The sequence below is a fragment of the Oncorhynchus mykiss genome, chromosome 19, assembly GCF_013265735.2.
Source record: "Oncorhynchus mykiss isolate Arlee chromosome 19, USDA_OmykA_1.1, whole genome shotgun sequence".
Classification (NCBI taxonomy): domain Eukaryota; kingdom Metazoa; phylum Chordata; class Actinopteri; order Salmoniformes; family Salmonidae; genus Oncorhynchus; species Oncorhynchus mykiss.
Window position 1 is genome coordinate 21473946 of NC_048583.1, and position 24410 is coordinate 21498355.

Consider the following 24410-nt stretch of genomic DNA (forward strand, 5'->3'; position numbering starts at 1 on the left):
CTAATGCCTCACAAAGGGGCAACAAAAAAATGGCAACAAAAAAAGCAGACATTGAATATCCCTTTGAGCGTGGGGAAATTATTAATGACACTTTGTATCAATACACCAAGTCACTACAAAGATGCAGGCGTCCATCCTAACTCAGTTGCCGGAAAAGAAAGCAACGGCCAATGGCAAAATTCTAGAGGAAAACCTGGTCGAGTCTGCTTTCCAACAGACACTGGGAGATGAATTCAGTTTTCACTTACAGTACCAGTCTATCGTTTGGACACACCTACTCATTCCAGGGTTTTACTTTATTTTTTACTATGAAGACAACTAAACTATGAAATAACACATATGGAATCATGTAGTAACCAAAAAAGTGTTACACAAAATCAAAATATATTTGAGATTCTTCAAAGTAGCCACCCTTTGGCTTGTTGACAATACATTACTGTGTTGTACATAGGCTGCTCATCTAGGTTTGTACCTGTAGGTTTTTCTTCATGGTGATGGAAAGTCTACAATGCACAATACAGTAATTGAGTACATTGAGACATCTATTGGTTTTATGTGACTGGGCCTTTTCTAGTCCTGTTATTAGCAGACCGATTTATAGGCATCTTCAACATGGGCAGCAAAAAAAATCTTGCAGCATCCCAACCCCCAAACTACTCCCGTAGAATCTCACACTAGCCATTTGAGATGTTGGGTTATTGTGGCATGTTTTTAAAACAAGCAAGCAACCAAAAAATGGATTCCTTTTGTACTGGAACGCTTTGTATGACAAGACAAGTTGAAGCCAACATTCGACGTTGTGGTCCTCATAACAGCCACACGTGGTTTTACTGCAACAAGCACAACAGACTAGCATAGCTAAAGCAGTGGGAAACAATCTAAAGTGGCTACATCTCTTACGAAACCTGATCGTAAAATAAAATCACTGGATAAGAAAAAACTGGATTGTCAGAGGGGGTGGATAGCAAAGACAGATATAACATATTATCACATTTCATGTTTTGCAGGTATAATAAAACCAATACTAGATCTTCTAGCAAAATGTTATAAATAAAAAATCATGGACCCCCTGGTGCTTTCCTGCTGTCCCACGGGGGTCCAGAGGCCCCAGTTGAAAAACACCTGTCTTATTTTACGTTGTTATGTGTTATATGTTTTGTCATGCTTTGGTGTGTTATATGTAATGGTTATGAAATGTTATTCTACAGTAACAGGCAACAGAAGCATCAATAAGTGATAGAGGACGGATTGATGAACAGTGGGATGGATGTATTCATAGGGATTAGCATTTACACATCTTGGGACTGTCAAGAGTGAGAGATCACTGGGGAGAACATGCAGCCAAAACATCCTGTCTTCAGTGGCTCTCACTATGAATTTGCTATATCATGCAGCCAGGAAACTGTAAAAAGGAAAGGGGCAAATAGAATAGTAAACACTGACGAATAATCCAACCCACGTACAAGAAATGCTCAGTCATCGACAGGGTGTAAAAGGGGCTGCTGCCGGCGAGGTGCAACAATTGATCAAGCGCTCGGTGGAGGGAGAGGAGTCATTTTGGGATGTGATATGATCAGGCGACATGGGCATTTCTGCAGTCGGATCACATCCTTGGTTGAGGAAACGCAGTGCTGCAGTCCTAACAAGAGATGGCTGCTCTCTACTGCGGCTCTCTGACCATGTAAAACTCCTGCCACACTCTTCTCCCTCACTGAGAAAGGGGTTGGGATATGTAACACATCTAGCATTGTATCAGTTATTACAGGGTTGAATCTATTGTACATTTGGAAAAGTAGATGAAAGTGTAAATGTGTGATGATGCATTGTCGGCCCTGTATCAACAGCAAGAGCAGGAATTATTCATTCTTAAAAGTCTAAACTGACATGGAATTGTTTTAACCTCTCTGCGCACGGAACCCGCTAGCGGGCTGAAATTCCACAACATACGGTGATCGCAACATAAATAGTCATATTAAACATTCATGAAAATACAAGTGTCTCACATGTATCGAAAGCCTAGAATCTTGCTAATTCAACTGCGTTGTCAGATTTAAAAAATGATTTACTGCGAAAGAATACGATGCGATTATCTGAGCATAGAGCCCCACAAAAAAATATATAAATTTAACCAGCACAGGCGTTACATATTCACAAACTGCATTAAAATAAATAGTTTACCTTTGACAATCTTCGTCTGTTTGCAATTCCAATGGTCATTGTTACACAATGAATGATCTTTTGTTTGATAAAATCCCTTTTTATAGCCTAACACGAAACATTTTGTGAACCGCTTGTGTCGTCAATTCCATGTCATTCCATTTTCGACGACACATTCCAGGTAAATAACCCACACAGAACGTGACTTTTCCAGTCATGTTTGGTTTCATTGCAATCAACTGGTTTGTTTGTAACACAATCAAACCTGATGGGTCATTTCGTGGGACGTATTGACTGAAAGAAACCGATTTGAAGACAACAAGTCATGACATCATTGTGCACCAATGATTTGACCGCTGTTTCGTTGATTGACTGTCTTTTAACCCAATGACCACTGATCGTCTTGAAATCTAGCTGGGTAGATAGCCAATGAGCTGAGCTAAAGGGCAATAGGTCATGTGTTGCAAGACCAACCCATATAGTAAGCTCCAGCATAAAGTGAGTCATTCGCTATTGAAGTTTCATACCGGAAGGACAAACACATATTACGCATTGCATTGTTTGGTAAACACGCAGATTCAGCTGTTTATATATCAGTCATTATGGCGACTAAGTCAGGGAAAGCTAAATCTAAGTCTAGATATACAGATGTACACACAATTTTAGAATAAATTGATTGGGAAGGTGAGACAGAGATTGTTGTAGGACGATTCATTTAGCGATTGGAAGAATATTTTTTTGAACGGGAGAGGACATCGTTTTGGACTGGTAAGTTCTTATCATGCTAATGCCCTTGTTCGAAATTAATAATATAAAATATTATTTGTACATTTTATAAGCAATATATAAACATGTAATGTCATGTGTGTCTGCCGCCCCACCCCAACCCACATGAAATAGCCTATTTGAGGCTGTTGAGGGGAGGGCAGGCCCACACAACAATGGCCAAAGTGAAATGGAGACAGTAGATACAGCTGGTCTGTTGTAATATAATAAAGACAGTAGATCTAGCTGGTCTGTCATAATATAATAGATACAGTAGATCTAGCAGGTCATAATAATGTATTCAACCTTATTTTTCCTAGCCACTGTGCTTCTACACCTGCATTGCTTGCTGTTTGGGGTATTAGGCTGGGGCTATATGAATAGATTTGATTTGATAGAGGACTGAGGGTCTTCCAAATATTGAAAGTGTGTAAATAGTTACCCATGTTATTTTGTAAATGTATATATATACAGTTTTTCATATATTTTTAATCAATAATTCTTTTTTTTCTCATTTATTTTTCTATTTTTTTGGGGGGGGGGGGTGGTGTTAGAATAACATTTTGGTATTTTGTATATAGTTATTTGTTTGGGCTACTTGTGTGGGACACCTGGGTGACTTTGTGATAAATGTCATGTAGCACACTCATTTTGGAAGTTATCATTCTGAAACTTTGCACAAGTACTGTTGGCCTCTTATATTTTTCACTGCAATTGTTCCCATCATCCTATCTTGTTCATTTTAAAGATGATGATACAAAAATAAAAAATAAAAATAAAAAAACTGTTTTTTTTTTCATTGTTTTATCTAAACCAGATCTATTGTGTTATATTCTCCTACATTCAATTCACATTTCCACAAACTTCAGAGTGTTTTCTTTCAAATGGTACCAATAATATGCATATCCTTGGTTCTGTGCCTGAGCTACAGGCTGTTAGATTTGGGTGTCTTCAGGCGGAAATTGCACAAAGTAGGGGGGGGGGGGGGGGGGGGGGAGGTCTAAGAGGTTGTAAGATGGTCATACTATGGATCATTTAGCTATTTGATTTTAGACTTTTGGGACGCCTTTAGGTATAAAAATGTATACAATTTGATAAAATATTGAATTTGGCCTTTACTTTTATAGCCTAGAGAGGTGCATTGAATAACACATTCATAAATGGCAAAAAAGACAATAAAAAAATAAATCATAAGAAACAAGGAAATATTAAATAAATCAGGAAATATTTTTTGAAATTAACCCCTTTTTGGGTAGCGCCACAAAACTACCTTCATACTTCCAGAAGAAAAAAAAACTGATTCTGGTTACCTTCAGAGAAGACCTGCGACGCTTGTGGGGGTTGTAGAGCAAAACGGAGAACACCAGTGTGTTCGTGAGATACTCCCCGTTCCATGGAGCTTGTAAGTGAAACATTTCGGATGCTACAGACATTTGTGAGAAGACAGTTTTCCGGGATGTCTCGTGGTCTGACAAACACCGCTCTAGCTCTGCCACCTTTCACCTCAGATGTGGGAGTTCAACATTGGCGGATGCAGTGGCTTGAGACACATTCAATGCAGACATCTTCAGCTTAAAAGCAGAATAGCAAAAGGTGCTTGATCTTTCCTGAGTCAAATAAAAGCAAATGTTTTTCTTGTTCAAAGAAATGTATTCAGTAGGTCTTATATAACTCAAAGTCAAACAAAAATATGCTCTCTGTCCAAAGAGTGATTAAACATCATGTATTGAATCCCAAATGTATTTGGCCTGAGGTATGATTGCAGAGCACCATGTTTTTCTCAATAACCCAGCAGCAATCCTGTTGTAATGAACACGATGGGAGACAGAGAGCTGGTTTCAAGCTCAGGGCGCAGCAGGTGTTTATTGTAAAAGGACCACAGGAAGAGGCAGGTAGCTGGGTCCAGGGGCAGGCAGAAGGTCATACACAGGGGGTCCAAAAAGGCAAAACAGTGCAGGCAGGGAAAAGGCTAGTAACGTTGAGATCAGGCAATAGGTTGATAACAGGAAATCCGATAGGCTAAAGTACAGGCAGGGAATAGGCAAAAGGCATCGTTAGTGAGGCAGGCAAAAACTATCATACCTCACAAGCAAAGAACTGAACTAAATAGTGTGTGATAATGACATACAGGTGATCAGAATTCAGGTGATCTATGTGTTTTAAGAGTGTGAGCTGGAAAGTGGGCTGGAGAGTGAGTTGTGTTCAGGTGATCTATGTGTTTGAGAGTGTGAGCTGGAAAGTGGGCTGGAGAGTGAGCTGCGTTCAGGTGATCTATGTGTTTGAGAGTGTGAGCTGGAAGCAGACGTTACACCCGTTTTGTAGCAATATTACAATGAAGTAAAATGGAACATTTGCATGCAATCAAGTCAGATCCCACTTTAGAACAATCCAAATAAATATATTTAGAAATTATATTCATGGATGTGACAAGATGTACAGTTGAAGTCAGAGGTTTACATACACTTAGGTTGGAGTCATTTTTCAACCACTCCACAAACTATAGTTTTGGCAAATCTGTTAGGACATCTACTTTGTGTATGACATAGGTAATTTTTTCTAACAATTGTTTACAGATTATTTCACTTATAATTGACTGTATCACAATTCCAGTGGGTCAGAAGTTTACATTCACTAAGTTGACTGTGCCTTTAAACAGCTTGGAATATTCCAGAAAATTATGTCATGGCTTTAGAAGCTTCTGATCAGTTGAGTCATTTGAGTCAATTGGAGGTGTACCTGTGGATGTATTTCAAGGCCTACCTTCAAACTCAGTGCCTCTTTGCTTGAAATCAGCCAAGACCTCAGAAGAAAAATTGAAGACCTCCACAAGTCTAGTTCATCCTTGGGAGCAATTTCCAAAAGCCTAAAGGTACCACGTTCATCTGTACAAACAATAAGTAAGTATAAACACCATGGGACCACGCACAGGAAGGAGATACGTTCTGTCTCCTAGAGATGAACGTACTTTGGTGCGAAAAGTGCAAATCAATCCCAGAATAACAGCAAAGGACCTTGTGAAGATGCTGAAGGAAACGGATACAAAAGTATCTATATCCACAGTAAAACAAGTCCTATATCGACATAACCTGAAAGGCCACTCAGCAAGGAAGAAGCCACTGCTCCAAAATCGCCATAAAAAAAAGCCAAAATATGGTTTGCAACTTCACATGGGGACAAAGATCGTACATTTTGGAGAAATGTCCTCTGGTCTGATTAAACAAAAATAGAACTGTTTAGCCATAATGACCATCGTAATGTTTGGAGGAAAAAGGGGGATGCTTGCAAGCCGAAGAACACCATCCCAACCGTGAAGCACGTGCTTTTCTGCAGGAGGGACTGGTGCACATTACAAAATAGATGGCTTCATGAGGCAGGATAATTATGTGGATATATTGAAGCAACATCTCAAGACATCAGTCAGGAAGTTAATAAAGTTTGGTCGCAAATGGGTCTTCCAAACGGACATTGAGCCCAAGCATACTTCCAAAGTTGTGGCAAAGTGGCTTAAGGACAACAAAGTCAAAGTATTGGAGTGGCCATCAAAAAGCCCTGACCTCAATCCTATGGAACATTTGTGGGCTGAACTGAAAAAGCGTGTGTGAGCAAGGAAGCCTGTCTCAGTTACACCAGCTCTGTCAGGAGGAATGGGCCAAAATTCACCCAACTTATTGTGGGAAGCTTGTGGAAGGCTACCCAAAATGTTTGACCCAAGTTAAACAATTTAAAGGCAATGCTACCAAATACAAATTGAGTGTATGTAAACTTCTGACCTACTGGGAATGTGATGAAAGAAATAAAAGCTGAAATAAATTCATTCATTCTCTCTACTATTATTCTGATATTTCACAGTCTTAAAATAAAGAGGTTATCCTAACTGAACTAAGATAGGGAATTTTGACTAGGATTAAACGTCAGGAATTATGAAAAACTGAGTTGAAATGTATTTGGCTAAGGTGTATGTAAACTTCCGACTTCAACTATAAGTGAATGTCATAAAGCTAAACCTCCCAGTAGCGGCGCACAGATTAAAATTACCAGATGTCATCTGATGTTTAATTGAATGTTTGTAAGCAAAACTCACCAAATAATGGATGGTTAGAGACGTAGCGTCGAACGAGCTATTCTCTGATCTTGAAAAAGCTAACCCTTGTGTAGTCTTCCCCTTGTCCTAAGTGTATAACAATTACCCGCTTTCACTAAACCCCTAAAATAAAGCAGCTTAAATGAATTTTAAACCCCAAATCTGTTTTGCATGAAGAATCAACCTGTCATTCATCAAATGATGAATAGCTGGGTTTTCCCCTCTTCATGATGCAGAAAGTCTGCATTTAATCAGTGGACACCACTCGTTTTTATTACAACACACCTGTCATAATTGTTTACTAAAGTAGAGTTTTATTATTATTACTAAAGGTACTGCATAGGTGTAAACACTTTTTTTGCAAGAGATAGCACTTGTATAGCCTGAAAGTAGTTATTTTTTATTGAAGGGAAACAACAGTCTTGAACCTTTTTGGCAACATAGTGATTCTTATACTGTACAATGCAGAATTCAAAATACTAGTCTTCTCCAAAAAAAAAAAAAAAACATTGCCCCCACCCACAAGGTGTATAAACCAATAAGAAAATAAGAGATACAAAACAAAAATGTGAGGAGCATAATTCAATCAACTAATTAGCACATATAGGACAGTATGTAAGTGTATGTGCATGGACTTTGCAGATGTATTTTTCACATGTGCAGCATATAGTATTTGTTTTAGTCCTTCTTTGGGGGGCAGAATTGGCATCTCCTGTTGCCTGTCCCAGCTGCAGCCTCAGGTGGATCAGGACAAGATTCATCCCCCTGAACAGCTTTCACAAATGCTGCAGAGGCTGCTGTGTGGGGGAGGCACTCCCTTCTTTGAAGGTGTGGGGTTCCAAGTGCCTTTCCCAGCTGCTCCAGGAACACCCTCCTCTTGTTCCGCTTAATCAGGCTTACAGGTAGGTTTGATCTTGTTCCATATCCCAAAGACATTGTATGAGGACACATCAATGATGTTATGGAAGATGACCAGGGGCCAGTGGGCAGTCATCCGCCTGCAGCTGTAAGTTCCAATCACCTTGTCCAGGTTGTCTATGCATCCTTTATTGTGGTTGTAGTCCAGGATGATGGCGGGCTTCCTGTCCTCACGTTCACTGATCTCAGCCATTTTGTGCAGTGTGCTCAGGAGGACCACATTCTTGTTCCTCTTTTTTGAGTCACGGTTATCAAATTGTAGCATTCTTGAAAAAGTGTGAAAGACACTCAGTGGCATCGTGGCCCTTCCACTCTCAGCATCCCAGAGACAGCCTTGCCTTGCCTATACACACCAGCTAAGATTAGCAAACCTATGTAGGCACGCAGGTCAAACTCATCCATCCTTTTCCAGTTGTCTCCATATCTACAGAAACCCTCAATTTGTCATCTCCAGGATGATTTTTTCGATGGCTGGTGTGATGAACATGTAGAATATTGAGGCAATGTCCTGTGCAGGGGCAACTGTCTTGTGGGCCCTGGGATCATCTGTCATGAACCGGCTCGAAGTCCGTAACAAAAAGGGAGACAATGTTGTCATGACGTTGCACTCTTTGGGTACAGCAAGCCCCATCCCCCTCTCCCTGCCTCCCCCTTTCCTCCTTCAACTAGGCTGCTGTGGTCAGAGGTCATAAATTCCTGAGGATCTCCTCATGGCCACACAGTATAGAGATAAAGTTAATTTCTTCCACCTCACAGAACTTGAGGTTCAAACAAATTTCATGTTCCGGAGAAAGTATAAAAGATCGATGAAGAATCCAGCTACGAACTGGTCCGTTTGTTACAACTTGGGGAAGCTCATGGGATCCGGTGTGGCCACGTTACCATAATGCTGTTTATATAATAGCCTCAGATATGAGGTTTACATCTAATCGTTGTATAAGATGAATGAGTGAGTATGATATGATTGATGATAGTGGGTCAAATGATTGAGTGTAGTCTGGCCCAGGAGTGTGAAAGTGAACGGAAAGGCTCTGGAGCAATGAACCGCCTTGCTGTCTCTGTGCATCACTTGAATAGGTTGAGTCACTGATGTGATCTTCCTGTCTGGGTTGGCGTCCCCCCTTGGGTTGTGCCGTGGCGGAGATCTTTGTGGCCTTGTCTCAGGATGGTAAATTGGTGGTTGAAGATATCCCTCTAGTGATGTGGGGGCTGTGCTTTGGCAAAGTGGGTGGGGTTATATCCTTCCTGTTTGGCCCTGTCCGGGGGTATCATTGGATGGGGCCACAGTGTCTCGTGACCCCTCCTGTCTCAGCCTCCAGTATTTATGCTGCAGTAGTATATGTGTCGGGGGCTAGGGTCAGTTTGTTATATTTGGAGTACTTCTCCTTTCTTATCCGGTGTCCTGTGTGAATTTAAGTATGCTCTCTCTAATTCTCTCTTTCTTTCTCTCTCTCGGAGGACATCAGGGATAAAATTGTAGACCTGCACAAGGCTGGGATGGGATACAGGACAATAGGCAAGCAGCTTGGTGAGAAGGCAACAACTGTTGGCGCAATTATTAGAAATTGGAAGAAGTTCAAGATGACGGTCAATCACCCTCGGTCTGGGGCTCCATGCAAGATCTCACCTCGTGGGGCATCAATGATCACGAGGAAGGTGAGGGATCAGCCCAGAACTACACGGCAGGACCTGGTCAATGACCTGAACTCTTTCCAAAATCAACCATCAGGCCTCGTAAAGGTTCTCTCCAGTCTAGCCCTGATGTCTTGCCATCCGAGATTGGCATCTGTCCAATACCGCAGTGCACAGCTGAAGCACGAGCAGGAAATGGTAGACATAAAGGGACAGATGGAGAGAACCGGGAAACCAATGACAAATGCAGAAAAGGGAAAATTCTGCTAGCTGTGGAACTGCGCTTGAAAACTGAACAATTAAATGTAATTGCAAAAAAGTATGACGATGAACAAGCACAAGCTCTTCAACAAAATCGTCTTCTACAGGAACAAAATCACATGCTACAGGAACAACTTGATTTGGCTAACAAAAACAACAACAACAAGGCTTGGCTTCTCCTCTTGGCCTTTCGGCCCAAAACTCTCCACAGGATGAAGCCAACCCTCTCCGCGCGGAATACCTTGACAAACTCATCAAGAATTTCCCCACCTTTGACTCCGTTCCAGGTCAGCCAAACGATACTGAGACGTTCCTAGCTGACATAGAGGATGCGTTGGATGGCTACCCGGACGCTAAGGGTTCTGACAGGGTTTACCTGTTGAAGCGAACATCGAATAGACACGTGACAAGGTTAATTCGTCTACAACAGCAACATGTGCTAAATGACTACGCTAAACTTGCCACAGCTTTGAAATTAGAATTCAGTGGTTCCGCGACTCGCAAACATGATCACTCACTGGCTAACACCGTCAAACAAGCTCAGAACAAACACCCACAAGCTTAGGCTTTCAGTTTACTTTGGCCTACTCACTGAAACAGGCATGGAGGACCTGTTACATTTTCAATAAATGTTCCTGTCGAACATGTATCCTACCTTCATTACCTACTTGGGCCCTGCCGCCCATGTTGGCTTGCCTATCTTACAACTCAGAGAGCTTGCAAGCAACAGCTTTTGAGGCATCAAAAGTTCACAACGCTAACCTGACCACACGGTTTTGTAGTTTGACCAGGAGCACTCACTCCAGTTAGAGGGTGCATTAGGTATTGGAGCATTGAGAGATGACGCACAACAACAGTTTCTACCACGAAACCATGATTCCAATTACCTCCGCGGTCGAAATAACTGTAAAGTACGTTGCCATCAACATGAATACCGCTACAATCGACCTGTTCCCTACGTTCCTGCACCCAACCCACAAAAAGTGTCAGAGCACAAGGGTAACAAAGGGTTGAAGAACGATCAAAACGTAGACCAAGGTTCTCCAGAAATTCCAATACGGGAAGAACTAAAGCGAGAACAATTTGAGAAAAGGGTAAAAGATAAGTCACAAGGACTAGACGGGGAATTACCGGACACCAGGTTGGCAGGAATTAACACCCATAGCAAGGACGTTAAAGTTCAAATTTCTCCCGCTCTCATTCAAGCCCCTATCCAGGGCCCGCTTGATCAAGAAACAAGCCCCCGGGCTTTGTCTATGGACTCTGATACAAAGGTGGTGAAGAAAAAGGTCAAACGCTTCGTTAAAGCCAAGCCCACTCAATATCGGAAAAGTCAATCTGCTTCCACCTTGAACAGAAATGGCACATCACGTCGTTGCGAACAACCACTCCACTTTGTGGGGAATATCTCCACTAACCATGAATCTAAGTGGCCATACCTGGAAACAGTCCTAGAAGACTGCTTAACTTGTCATGCGCTAATTGATTCGGGTGCGAATCGTTCGATGATCTCAAAAGGGCTTTGAAGCAAACTAAACGTTGGTTAAAAGTGGAACGATGCGACACTACACTTCAAGGGGTCACTCAGACTACCTCGTCTCTCACATTGAGAGTCATGCTGAAACTACACTTCAAGGACGTATCGCTCGTTCACCCTGTGAATGTTACCAGCCTCGAAACTGTAACCCTGCTACGTGGAGCAGACTTGATGGATCGGTTACTCCCATTGATGGATTGGAAAACCAACCAGGTATGGTCACAGGCCACAGTGCCCTCTCCACTGACCACACTGTCTTCCCCTAACTCTAGCTGCAATGCAGTCATTCACGAGGGGTTTCTGTCGAAAGCACCCCTTGGGAAAAAGACGTTTAGAAACCTCTTGGGGCAGAATCCGATCCAATGAGATATTACTATATCTCGACACATTCCATCAGCCAACCTGATTGACCATTCTTTTCATGATTTAGAGCCTCCTCCTTGCAGTCGTTCAATATGGTAGTTGAGATGAACTCCTCTTGCCCTTCGGACACTTCCGCAAGCACTGCGGCCGTCTCCGCAAGAAAAACGTTGATGCGCAGAGTATACTCGTCTTCCGATGATACACCTTCCGCTTTGTTGGGGACTGCCACCCCTTACAATGATACTAATGGCGTCAGTCCAGCATCTGACCCAATGACTCCCACTGGTGAAAAACTTTGCGATATCACAGACCGATATCCTTGTCTCAGTTTGCAGGTACTGAAGAGGTTGCCACACGCGGACACGGTGGTGACTGACATGCCTCGACAGCCACTGAGCGTTTTGAAGCACAAACACCAGGAGTTTTGTTTGACAGGTTGCAGCCTTAATCTTAATAATCTCTGAAACTGAAAAAACTTATCTCCCTCACTAGCTTTAAGCACCAACTGTCCGAGCAGCTCACAGATTACTGCACCTGTACATAGCCAACCTATAATTTAGCCCAAACAACTACCTATTTCCTTACTGTATTTATTTTATTTATTTATTTATTTTGCTCCTTTGCACCCCATGATTTTTATTTCTACTTTGCACATTCTTCCACTGCAAATCTACCATTCCAGTGTTTTACTTGCTATATTGTATTTACTTTGCCACCATGGCCTTTTTTTTGCCTTTACCTCCCTTATCTCACCTCATTTTCTCACATCGTATATAGACTTGTTTATACTGTATTATTGACTGTATGTTTGTTTTACTCCAGGTGTAACTCTGTGTCGTTGTATGTGTCGAACTGCTTTGCTTTATCTTGGCCAAGTCGCAATTGTAAATGAGAACTTGTTCTCAACTTGCCTACCTGGTTAAATAAAGGTGAAATAAAATAAATAAATAAAAAATAAATTATGTGGAACTCAAAGAACGCTGTGCATTGGTCTCATCCTTCCGACTACACCCATTACAGTAAGTGAGTGGTTGCATGCATAGATGTGATAATGAGGGGTGTTGAAAGGTGCCAGAGCAAACTGCCACAAAAATGCCGCAACCAAAAATCCAACAGTGTGGAGAGAGTCTCCTCAATGAATATGGGAAAGGTGTATTTATTCCAGGACACCCAAAAACCCAGGTGTGTCCCATTTCGCTGACAACCCTCCTGGCTCCGCCCACCGACATCCTATTAAGGAAAACAAGAGCAAAGAGAAATAATTTGGCAGACAGAGTGGGAGGATCGTTACACATCCATACAACATGTTGTGCTGCCATTCTTCCCTGGTTGTCATATGGTGACAAGGACCATGTTATTTTGCTGTTCTTTGACAAAAATGTCTCTTTCAGCTTGGGGAATTTCTTCATCTGAAGATGATGCATTGTGCTCTGTGTTGTATTCTTCCCCATCTTCTTCTTCAGATTCCTCGTCCTCTTCTAAATCATTGTTCTCTTGTTCCTCCTGGACATCTGAAACAAATCAGATCTACGACCTGAAACGTGCACTCATGACTTCAGAAAAGATAATTGTGGGTACTGTCATCTGCAGCACCTTTTATAGCATCAGACTGCATTCCCCATTAGTAAACAATGGTTTCAAGAAATGTTTATTTTGTCTGAAATAGTTTTTATTTTGTCTGTGTACTTGAGTCGTGGAGGGGAGATGCTGCACATGCACTAGAAAGTTTCAGTTTTGTCTGAGTTCAATCAGTAGCACACAATCTCAATTTCTCATTGTGTGTGTGTGTGTGTGTGTGTGTGTGTGTGTGTGTGTGTGTGTGTGTGTGTGTGTGTGTGTGTGTGTGTGTGTGTGTGTGTGTGTGTGTGTGTGTGTGTGTTTGTGGTGTGTAAATCATTTAATATAATTTTATAACTGCCGGGTCAAAAATGACGCTAAGACAATCTTTGTACCCTGGTGGTGTACAGCTTTCATGGAAATGAACAAAGGAGATTCACTTTTTCTAATGTTGGGGTCACTCTAGGAAAAGTCATACAATTTCAAGTTGCAAAAATATAATTTAGGGGGTTTTCTCTGCTGTTAAACATAGTGGTGGGTAATTTTTGACCCCTAAGACAACACAAGGGTTCAATTAGTGACTCCTCCCTAAAGGGGGTGTACAGTAGTACCTCCTTTAAGAGTTGCGAGCTTACACCGCGGGACTTAGAGGTACCCAGTGTCATGGCTTCATTGCTCCAGACCACCACAAAGGGGAGTTAGAGCACTCATTATGCATTTGGGTCCCAAGATTTTTATATGACCAATCATATCGAGTGGTTCCAATGACGAATTTGACGCAAGCCACCTGTCTCTGGTGACTTTCTTCAGCAAAGATGACTAACAAAACATTATGGTGGAAGCAAATTTAAGTAATTATAACGTCGTAACGAGTCAATCAAAAAAAATTACAATTTAGAGGAATATGTTAGTTAATGACAAACGATTGTGCATAATTTTTGGTCATAAAGTTAATTTACGAAAATCGCTATTTAGCAAGTTTTTTTCCCCAGTCATATCCAATACCAGGTGTATCAAAGTCCATTCTTTTGAATTATGTATTACAATTACACACTTCAACAGTGTTTACGCCTCCTGCTCCTGGGACATCAATGATTACACTTTGTAACTATGCAATAGACTAGAAACATGCTTTCAGTAAAGGCTGATTTGTAATTCAAATATACAAAATAAAAAACAGTACATCCTGCCTGAACGCCCACAAGCGAACCACTCAGCCGGAGAATGACGCATGAAAGAGAGCGAGGAGCGAGATGGGAAAAACAATCCAGGCTATTTGCTCTGAGACCGGCATAATAATGTAATGAAAAAAGTAGGGAGCAGGTTTCAAACCCTCAACATTCTAGCCCGAAGTCCAGCACGCTATCGACTGTGCCTAAATGTATTAATTGAGGTTTGGGCCAATTGTGGCTAAAAACACTTTATCAAAGGAATCTTTAACAAGTGGAAAGGGGAAAAGTATTATTAATAGTTTTCACAAGCATAGCAGGCTGTGACAACGTTTCTAGGATAGGCTATTAACTGAACAATAGACTATTCAACCATTACTAAAGAATTGTCCAATTGCTGAGCTAAGTGTGAACCCCCCTCCAACTTGCAACAAATCATTTGTATCTATCTTTCCAAATCTAAATACACACATATCTACCTACACACGGTTAATGTTGTGATAAATAGGAACTCAGGAAAAAAAAAGAAACAGCCCTTTTTCAGAATGCTTTCAGGATGCTAATTCTTAAAATCCAAATATCTTCACAGATCTTCATTGTAAAGGGTTTAAACACTGTTTCCCATGCTTGTTCAATGAACCATAAACAATTAATGAACATGCACCTGTGGAACGGTTGTTAAGACACTAACAGCTTACAGATGGTAGGCAATTAAGGTCACAGTTATGAAAACTTAGGACACCAAAGAGGCCTTTCTACTGACTCTGTAAAATACCAAAAGAAAGATGCCCAGGGTTCCTAGTCATCTACGTGAATGTATCTTAGGCATACTGCAAGGAGTTATGAGGACTGCAGATGTGGCCAGGGCAATAAATTGCAATATCCGTACTGTGAGACGCCTAAGACAGCGCTACAGGGAGAGAGGACGGACAGCTGATCGTCCTTGCAGTGGCAGACCACGTGTAACAACACCTGCACAGGATCAGTACATCCGAACATCACACCTGCAGGACAGGTACAGGATGGCAGCAACAACTTCCCGATTTACACCAGGAACGCACAATCCCCCCATCAGTGCTCAGACTGTCTGCAATAGGCTGAGAGAGGCTGGACTGAGGGCTTGTAGGCCTGTTGTTAGGCAGGTCCTCACCAGGCATCACCGGCAACAACGTTGCCTATGGGCACAAACCCACCGTCGCTGGACCATACACGACTGGCAAAAAGTGCTCTTCACTGATGAGCATGACAATGCCACCAGCTATACTGCTCGTTCTGTGCGTGATTTCATGCAAGACAGGAATGTCAGTGTTCTGCCATGGCCAGCGAAGAGCCCGGATCTCAATCCCATTGAGCTTGTCTGGGCCCTGTTGGATCAGAGGGTGAGGGCTAGGGCCATTCCCACCAGAAATGTCCGGGAACTTGCAGGTGCCTTGGTGAAAGATTGGGGTAACATTTCACAGCAAAAACTGGCACATCTGGTGCAGTCCATGAGGAGTAGATGCACTGCAGTACTTAATGCAGCTGGTGGCCACACCAGATACTGACTGTTACTTTTGATTTTGACCCCCCTTTGTTCAGGGACACATTATTCAACTTATGTTAGTCATATATGTGTGGGACTTGTCCAGTTTATGTCTCAGTTGTTGAATCTTATTATGCTCATACAAATATTTGCACATGTTAAGTTTGCTGAAAATAAATGCAGTTGACAGTGAGAGGACGTTTCTTTTTTTTGAGTTTATATTGGTCATGGCTCCCGAGTGGCGCAGCGGTTTAAGGCACTGTATCTAAGTGCAAGAGCTTTAATACAGTCCCTGGTTAGAATTCAGGCTGTTTCACATCCGACCGTGGGGCGGCGCACAATTGGCCCAGCATTATCTGGGTTTGTTCTTACCTGACTTGCCTAGTTAAATAAAGGTTCAATTTAAAAAACAACTGGCAGCAAACACAACACAATCAATAGGAGGTGAACAGTGGCTGGTGCTAAAAAATATAGCTGTCACGGATGTTGTAGGAAGGAGACCAAAGTGCAGCAAGGTGAGCGTACATTTTATTTTATTTTAAAATGTCGCCAACACAACAACAAACGAAAGAAACACCCGTGAAGCTTGCAGGGCTAAGTGCCACAAACAAAGTTAACTACCCCTACTGAAAGGAGGGAAAAAGGGCTACCTAATTATGATTCCCAATCAGAGACAACGATAGACAGATGTCCCTGATTGAGAACCATACCCAGCCAAAACATAGAAATAAAGAAACATAGGAAACAAAACATAGAATGCCCACCCCACATCACACCCTGACCTAACCAAATGGAGAAATAAAACGTCTCTCTAAGGTCAGGGCGTGACAATAGCTAACTTGCTGTTACATACCAACGGATGGAGAAAACCTACACCAGTCGAGCAATTCATTTCAACAATAATCCTAACTTTAATTTGACTTTACAAACAACAAGAGGGCTTAATTCGAGTGCATTTAGTCGGAGCCTAGACCTATATAAAATAACTTAGCCTACCTCAGCCAGTTATGAGGCTTAACAGCTTATTAGAAATATGATTTATTTTTAATAGGCCTACTTACAATTGCAACTGGTCAAAAATTGTTTGTCAGACGAATCATTGGGTCGAAACTACAGAACAGTACAAAACAAGCAAACACACATGGCTAATGTTCTGAGTTAATTTTTTAATTATATATAAATTAATAACATTTCTTATCGAGCCTTTCCATAAGTCCACACAAGTTTATTCAACTGTCTTCTGACTGTGATTAGAGAGATGTTAATGTTGTGCCATGATGCTCGCAGAGTACAGATTGCTTTTGCCAATCGCTCATCATCTTCATTCATCAGTGAGTCAAGGGCTTGACTAGTCATTTACTCACTCACGTGTTGAAAATGGCGAGGAACGAGATGGAGTCACAATCTATTCCATGTGAGCTCTGGAACTCCACCTCCGACAGGTAGAGTCAACATAATAATCAAGTCTGATAGGTAGAGTCTGCTTAATAATCAAGTTAGGCTTCTCCAGAAATAAATCATTCTAAATAACAAACTGGCTTTATTTACAAATTAGTGAGAATGTCCCACCCCATGTTCAAGAATTGCCTTTTTCTCGCTCACTCTAGGTTAAACAAAATCTCCAAAATATCGTTACTTTTTAAACAAAGTGATTATTATTATTTATTAATTTAGAATTATATGTGAGAATATCTGAAAATATCTAATGGAAAATCCTCCAATCCTCTAAAGTTAACTATTGGCAGAGAGTCACATCATTTATTTTGTATTTTTTAGATATACTGTTAAAATGGTGTAGGTCTTATTTATTTAAAGAGCATATTGAAGTTCGAAGCAAAAGCCTCAACTGTTTTAGCAACATTTTGCACTGCTCTGAGACAAGCATGGGGACTGGTCTTGGTAAATCAATTAGATTTTTATTTTCACTTAATCTCCGTTTTTGGTATTGGTTAGACAAGAATTAGAAAATTAGGGTGCAGAAATGTTATGCTCTTAGTGTAAGCTTTATTTACAAATTCTTATTAACTAGGACAGCCTACTCCTTCCTCCCGTTGTACAGCGCCATATTTTTCATTCCCATCCTAATGGAAACCCTAATGGTTTTGTTTTTCGTTTCTCTCTGAATAGAAACACTATTATATTAATCAAATTAATTAAGCCAAATTCCTTAAAATCAATCCCATATACCATGTTATTACATAAAAGGTTTTAAATTCTCTGGTAATGCCAATATGGAAGACTATCAAATGCTTCTAAAAGATGCCCTTTGGTGGTCAAATTAGCAATAACTTGCATTAACAGAAAAATATTGCTGACAAATAGATAACGTTCCATAGAATGCCCGCAAGGTGTGCCACAGTATGACTCAACTTTTAAAGGAGGAACCACTGTAGCTTGTCTTTTATAGTCTATGAAGAAAAACAACAGCCGAGTGATTGTTCTAACCTACCTTTACATGTTATGTTTCTAATGCAAATGAGCTTTTAATTAAGCAAATTACAGTATGTAATGTTTGTAATTTATATGTGTAATTTATATTAAAACCTCAATTGATCATCGACTATGGGGCCGGGCCCGCTTGTTATTTTCATCTGGACAATGTACTGTAACTGTCGGAAATGGATGGAAAACGACATTGTTGCCTTAGTAAAAAAACAACTTTGCTTTCTCCTCCCTGTATCATTTAGCTAAATTCCTTTTCATGGTTTTTCATATGGGATTTAAGGAAGCGACATACTGATGACTTGTTATTGCTATGCAGGAACACATGCACTCACGCGCACCACACACACACACACACACACACACACACACACACACACACACACACACACACACACACACACACACAGGTAATAGGCCCATATTTAAAATTTCTCTCTGTTCCTAACACTCGAAGGCAGCTGCGGAGGTCAATAATGGATGATGTTTAACTTAGCTTAACTACCAGACTGTGTCTGTGTGCATGCGTGTGTATGGTTTTCCTCACTACAGAAGCACCTGGAGTCAATCGACCCCAGGTTTAAATGGACACATTCATTATCTAGGCTAGTATCTAGGCTAGACACGGTACAAAGACAACCATCTTTCAGAGTAATTCGCCCAAACCGCGTGTCTACAGGAGCTTAAAACAAATGTTTGGTTTTCCTGGGTCTTTAAACTCTCCTATTGTTTATAGGTAATGAAAAGTGGGTTGGTTATGTACCACATTGGACCCTTTCCACTACATAGTGCACTACTTTTGATCAAAAGTAGTGCAGTGCCATACAGACATTTTATTTATTTAACTAGGCAAGTCAGTTAAAACCTCTTCCGTCTATGACCATGCTGGTCATTTATGAACATTTGAACATCTTGGCCATGTTCTGTTATAATCTCACACCCGGCATAGCCAGAAGAGGACTGGCCAACAAACATAGCCTGGTTCCTCTCTAGGTTTCTTCCTAGGTTTTGGCCTTTCTAGGGAGTTTTTCCTAGCCACCGTGCTTCTACACCTGCTGTTTGGGGTTTTAGGCTGGGTTTCTGTACAGCACTTTGAGATATCAGCTGATGTACGAAGGGCTATATAAATACATTTGATTTGATTTGATTTTTGATTTGATGAGTCTGGAAGGAGAGTTTACAGTCTAGCCAGACACCTAGGTACTTATAGATGTCCACATATTCTAGGTCGGAACCATCCAGGGTGGTGATGCTAGTCGGGAATGCGGGTGCAAGCAGTGAACGGTTGAAAAGCATGCATTTGGTTTTACTAGCGTTTAAGAGCAGTTGGAGGCCACGGAAGGAGTGTTGTATGGCATTGAAGCTCGTTTGGAGGTTAGATAGCACAGTGTCCAAGGAAGGGCCAGAAGTATACAGAATGCTGTCGTCTGCGTAGAGGTGGATCAGGGAATCGCCTGCAGCAAGAGCAACATCATTGATATATATATACAGAGAAAAGAGTCGGCCCGAGAATTGAACCCTGTGGCACCCCCATAGAGACTGCCAGAGGACCGGACAACATGCCCTCCGATTTGACACACTGAACTCTGTCTGCAAAGTAGTTGGTGAACCAGGCAAGGCAGTCATTAGAAAAACCGAGGCTACTGAGTCTGCCGATAAGAATATGGTGATTGACAGAGTCGAAAGGAGGAGAAAGGCATGGCCAGCCGTTGAGAAATGCTTGTTAAAGTTTTCGATAATCATGGATTTATTGGTGGTGACCGTGTTACCTAGCCTCAGTGCAGTGGGCAGCTGGGAGGAGGTGCTCTTGTTCTCCATGGACTTTACAGTGTCCCAGAACTTTTTGGAGTTAGAGCTACAGGATGCAAATTTCTGCTTGAAGAAGCTGACCTTTACCTGACTGACTGCGTGTATTGGTTCCTGACTTCCCTGATCAGTTGCATATCGCGGGGACTATTCGATACTATTGCAGTCCACCACAGGATGTTTTTGTGCTGGTTGAGGGCAGTCAGGTCTGGAGTGAACCAAGGGCTATATCTGTTCTTAGTTCTGCATTTTTTGAACGGATGCATGCTTATCTAAGATGGTGAGGAAGTTACTTTTAAAGAATGACCCGGCATCCTCAACTGACGGGATGAGGTCAATATCCTTCCAGGATACCCGGGCCAGGTCGATTAGAAAGGCCTGCTCGCAGAAGTGTTTTAGGGAGCGTTTGACAGTGATGAGGGGTGGTTGTTTGACTGCGGATCCATTGCGGATACAGGCAATGAGGCGGTGATCGCTAGTGCAGTGCCATACAGACATTTTATTTATTTAACTAGGCAAGTCAGTTAAAACCTCTTCCGTCTACCCCCTCCTTTTTCGAACATTCTGTTAAAAATCGCGCAACATTTCAGCGTCTTGCTACTCATGCCAGGAATATAGTATATGCATATGATTAGTATGTGTGGATAGAAAACACTCTGAAGTTTCTAAAACTGGTTAAATCACGGCTGTGACTATAACAGAGCGTGTGTTTCATCGAAAAGCGCAAGAAAAAACTGGTCACTGAAAACTGAAAAAAATATCCATGCGCCACTTGCATGTATTGTTTAAGGGACACCAAATTAAATGGGGCTGGAATTGCAATTCCTACAGCTTCCACATGATGTCGCCAGTCTTGTCATTTTCCTGGGAGTTATTTCTTGGTCAAACAAAGGAGAGAGATTCCATTCCATCCGGTCTCCGACAGGACGTCTTGGAAGAGAGATTTCCCAAACATGATTTGAAGACGTGGGAGCTATTGAATACACATCGCCCCGTGTTCAATTTGATAGATTATTAACGTTTACTAATACATAAAGTTGGATTACAAAAGTATTTCGAAGTGTTTTGTGAAAGTTTATCGTCGACTTTTTTAATTTAAAAAAATGACGCTGCGTTTTGAAACAGTGTTTTTTTCTGAATCACACAGTTTCCATAGATGGATATTTTGGGTATATATGGACCGATTTAATCGAAAAAAAGACCCAATAGTGATGTTTATGGGGCATATAGGAGTGCCAACAAAGAAGCTCGTCAAAGGTAATGAATGTTTTATATTTTATTTCTGCTATTTGTGTAGCGCCGGCTACGCTAATTCTTTTGTTTACGTCGCCTTCAGGTATTTCGGGGTGTTGCATGCTATCAGATAATAGCTTCTCATGCTTTCGCCGAAAAGCATTTTAAAAATCTGACTTGTTGGCTAGATTCACAACGAGTGTAGCTTTAAGTCAATACCCTGCATGTGTGTTTTAATGAACGTTTGAGTTTTAACAAGTACATTTAGCATTTAGCGTAGCGCATTTGCATTTCCAGGTGTCTGGATGAGACATCTGCGTCTCAGGTAGGAGCAAGAAGTTATTAAGAACACATTCTTATTTACAATGACAGCCTATCCCAGCCAAACCCTCTGCTAACCCGGACGATGCTGGGCCAATTGTGCGCCGCCCTATGGGACTCCCGATCACGGCCAGTTGTGATACAGCCCGGGATCGAACCAGGGTCTGTAGTGATGCCTCTAGTACTGCAATGCAGTTCCCTAGACCGCTGTGCCACTCAACATACTCTCTTTGATGTGGGAACAGTGGCCTTGTAATTATCTGGACCTAATATTCATGACTATTGATCTCTACCTGCAGCCTCTGACTGAATACAAAACACAGAAACAACATTTTCTTCTTCTTTGCCCCTTGTCTGACCGAAGCCAAAATGGCCACTGGCTGAAAAATGGCAACACATGGGATAATTATAGAATCTTGCATTTAAACGTTAACGATGTTGACCAATCAACATTCAATCACAGGAAAATTTGTCCCAAACAGTGAACAGTGTCTGAATACACTTACGCCGTCACATTTAATTGGTAGTTACCAAAGTCATTGATCAGTATCATTAAGCCTACTGTAGCATTAGGTCTTTAACATGGAGGATGCTGAGAAGACTGTGAATGGAGTGTAATAAAAGGCTGATAATCTCTGTCCCGCGCTCTCTATCTCGCTTTCTCACCTCAGCCTGTACTCATTAACTTGCAAGACGTAGAAATGCATTTTTTTATTTTTTTTATTTCACCTTTATTTAACCAGGTAGGCTAGTTGAGAACCAGTTCTCATTTACAACTGCGATCTGGCCAAGATAAAGCATAGCAGTGTGAACAGACAACAACACAGAGTTACACATGGAGTAAACGATAAACAAGTCAATAACACAGTAGAAAGAAAAAAATAGTCTATTTACATTGTGTGCAAAAGGCATGAGGAGGTAGGCAGATAATTACAATTTTGCAGATTAACACTGGAGTGGTAAATGATCAGATGGTCATGTGCAGGTAGAGATACTGGTGTGCAAAAGAGCAGAAAAGTAAATAAATATAAACAGTATGGGGATGAGGTAGGTAAATTGGGTGGGCTATTTACCGATGGACTATGTACAGCTGCTAAGATAGCAGATGTTTGAAGTTGGTGAGGGAGATAAAAGTCTCCAACTTCAGTGATTTTTAAAATTCGTTCCAGTCACAGGCAGCAGAGAACTGGAAGGAAAGGCGGCCAAATGAGGTGTTGGGTTTAGGGATGATCACTGAGATACACCTGCTGGAGCGCGTGCTACAGGTGGGTGTTGCTTTCGTGTGATAAACTGTGATAAACTGCATCCAGTTTGCTGAGTAGAGTATTGGAAGCTATTTTGTAGATGACATCGCCAAAGTCGAGGATCGGTAGGATAGTCAGTTTTACTAGGGTAAGTTTGGCGGCATGAGTGAAGGAGGCTTTGTTGCGGAATAGAAAGCCGACTCTAGATTTGATTTTAGATTGGAGATGTTTGATATGAGTGGGTTGGCGCCCCCCCTTGGGTTGTGCCGTGGCTGAGATCTTTGTGGGCTATGTCTCAGGATGGTAAGTTGATGGTTGAAGATATCCCTCTAGTGGTGTGGGGGCTGCGCTTTGGCAAAGTGGGTGGGGTTATAACCTTCCTGTTTGGCCCTGTCCGGGGGATGTCATCGGATGGGGCCACAGTGTCTCCTGACCCCTCCTGTCTCAGCCTCCAGTATTTATGCTGCAGTAGTTCATGTGTCGGGAGGCTAGGGTCAGTTTGTTATATCTGGAGTACTTCTCATGTCCTATTCGGTGTCCTGTGTGAATTTAAGTATGCTCTCTCTAATTCTCTCTTTCTTTCTCTCTCTCAGGGGACCTGAGCCCTAGGACCATGCCTCAGGACTACCTGACATGATGACTCCTTGCTGTCCCCAGTCCACCTGGCCGTGCTGCTGCTCCAGTTTCAACTGTTCTGCCTGTGATTATTATAATTTGACCATGCTGGTCATTTATGAACATTTGAACATCTTGGCCATGTTCTGTTATAATCTCACACCCGGCATAGCCAGAAGAGGACTGGCCAACAAACATAGCCTGGTTCCTCTCTAGGTTTCTTCCTAGGTTTTGGCCTTTCTAGGGAGTTTTTCCTAGCCACCGTGCTTCTACACCTGCTGTTTGGGGTTTTAGGCTGGGTTTCTGTACAGCACTTTGAGATATCAGCTGATGTACGAAGGGCTATATAAATACATTTGATGTGATTTGATTTTTGATTTGATGAGTCTGGAAGGAGAGTTTACAGTCTAGCCAGACACCTAGGTACTTATAGATGTCCACATATTCTAGGTCGGAACAATCCAGGGTGGTGATGCTAGTCGGGCATGCGGGTGCAAGCAGTGAACGGTTGAAAAGCATGCATTTGGTTTTACTAGCGTTTAAGAGCAGTTGGAGGCCACGGAAGGAGTGTTGTATGGCATTGAAGCTCGTTTGGAGGTTAGATAGCACAGTGTCCAAGGAAGGGCCAGAAGTATACAGAATGCTGTCGTCTGCGTAGAGGTGGATCAGGGAATCGCCTGCAGCAAGAGCAACATCATTGATATATATATACAGAGAAAAGAGTCGGCCCGAGAATTGAACCCTGTGGCACCCCCATAGAGACTGCCAGAGGACCGGACAACATGCC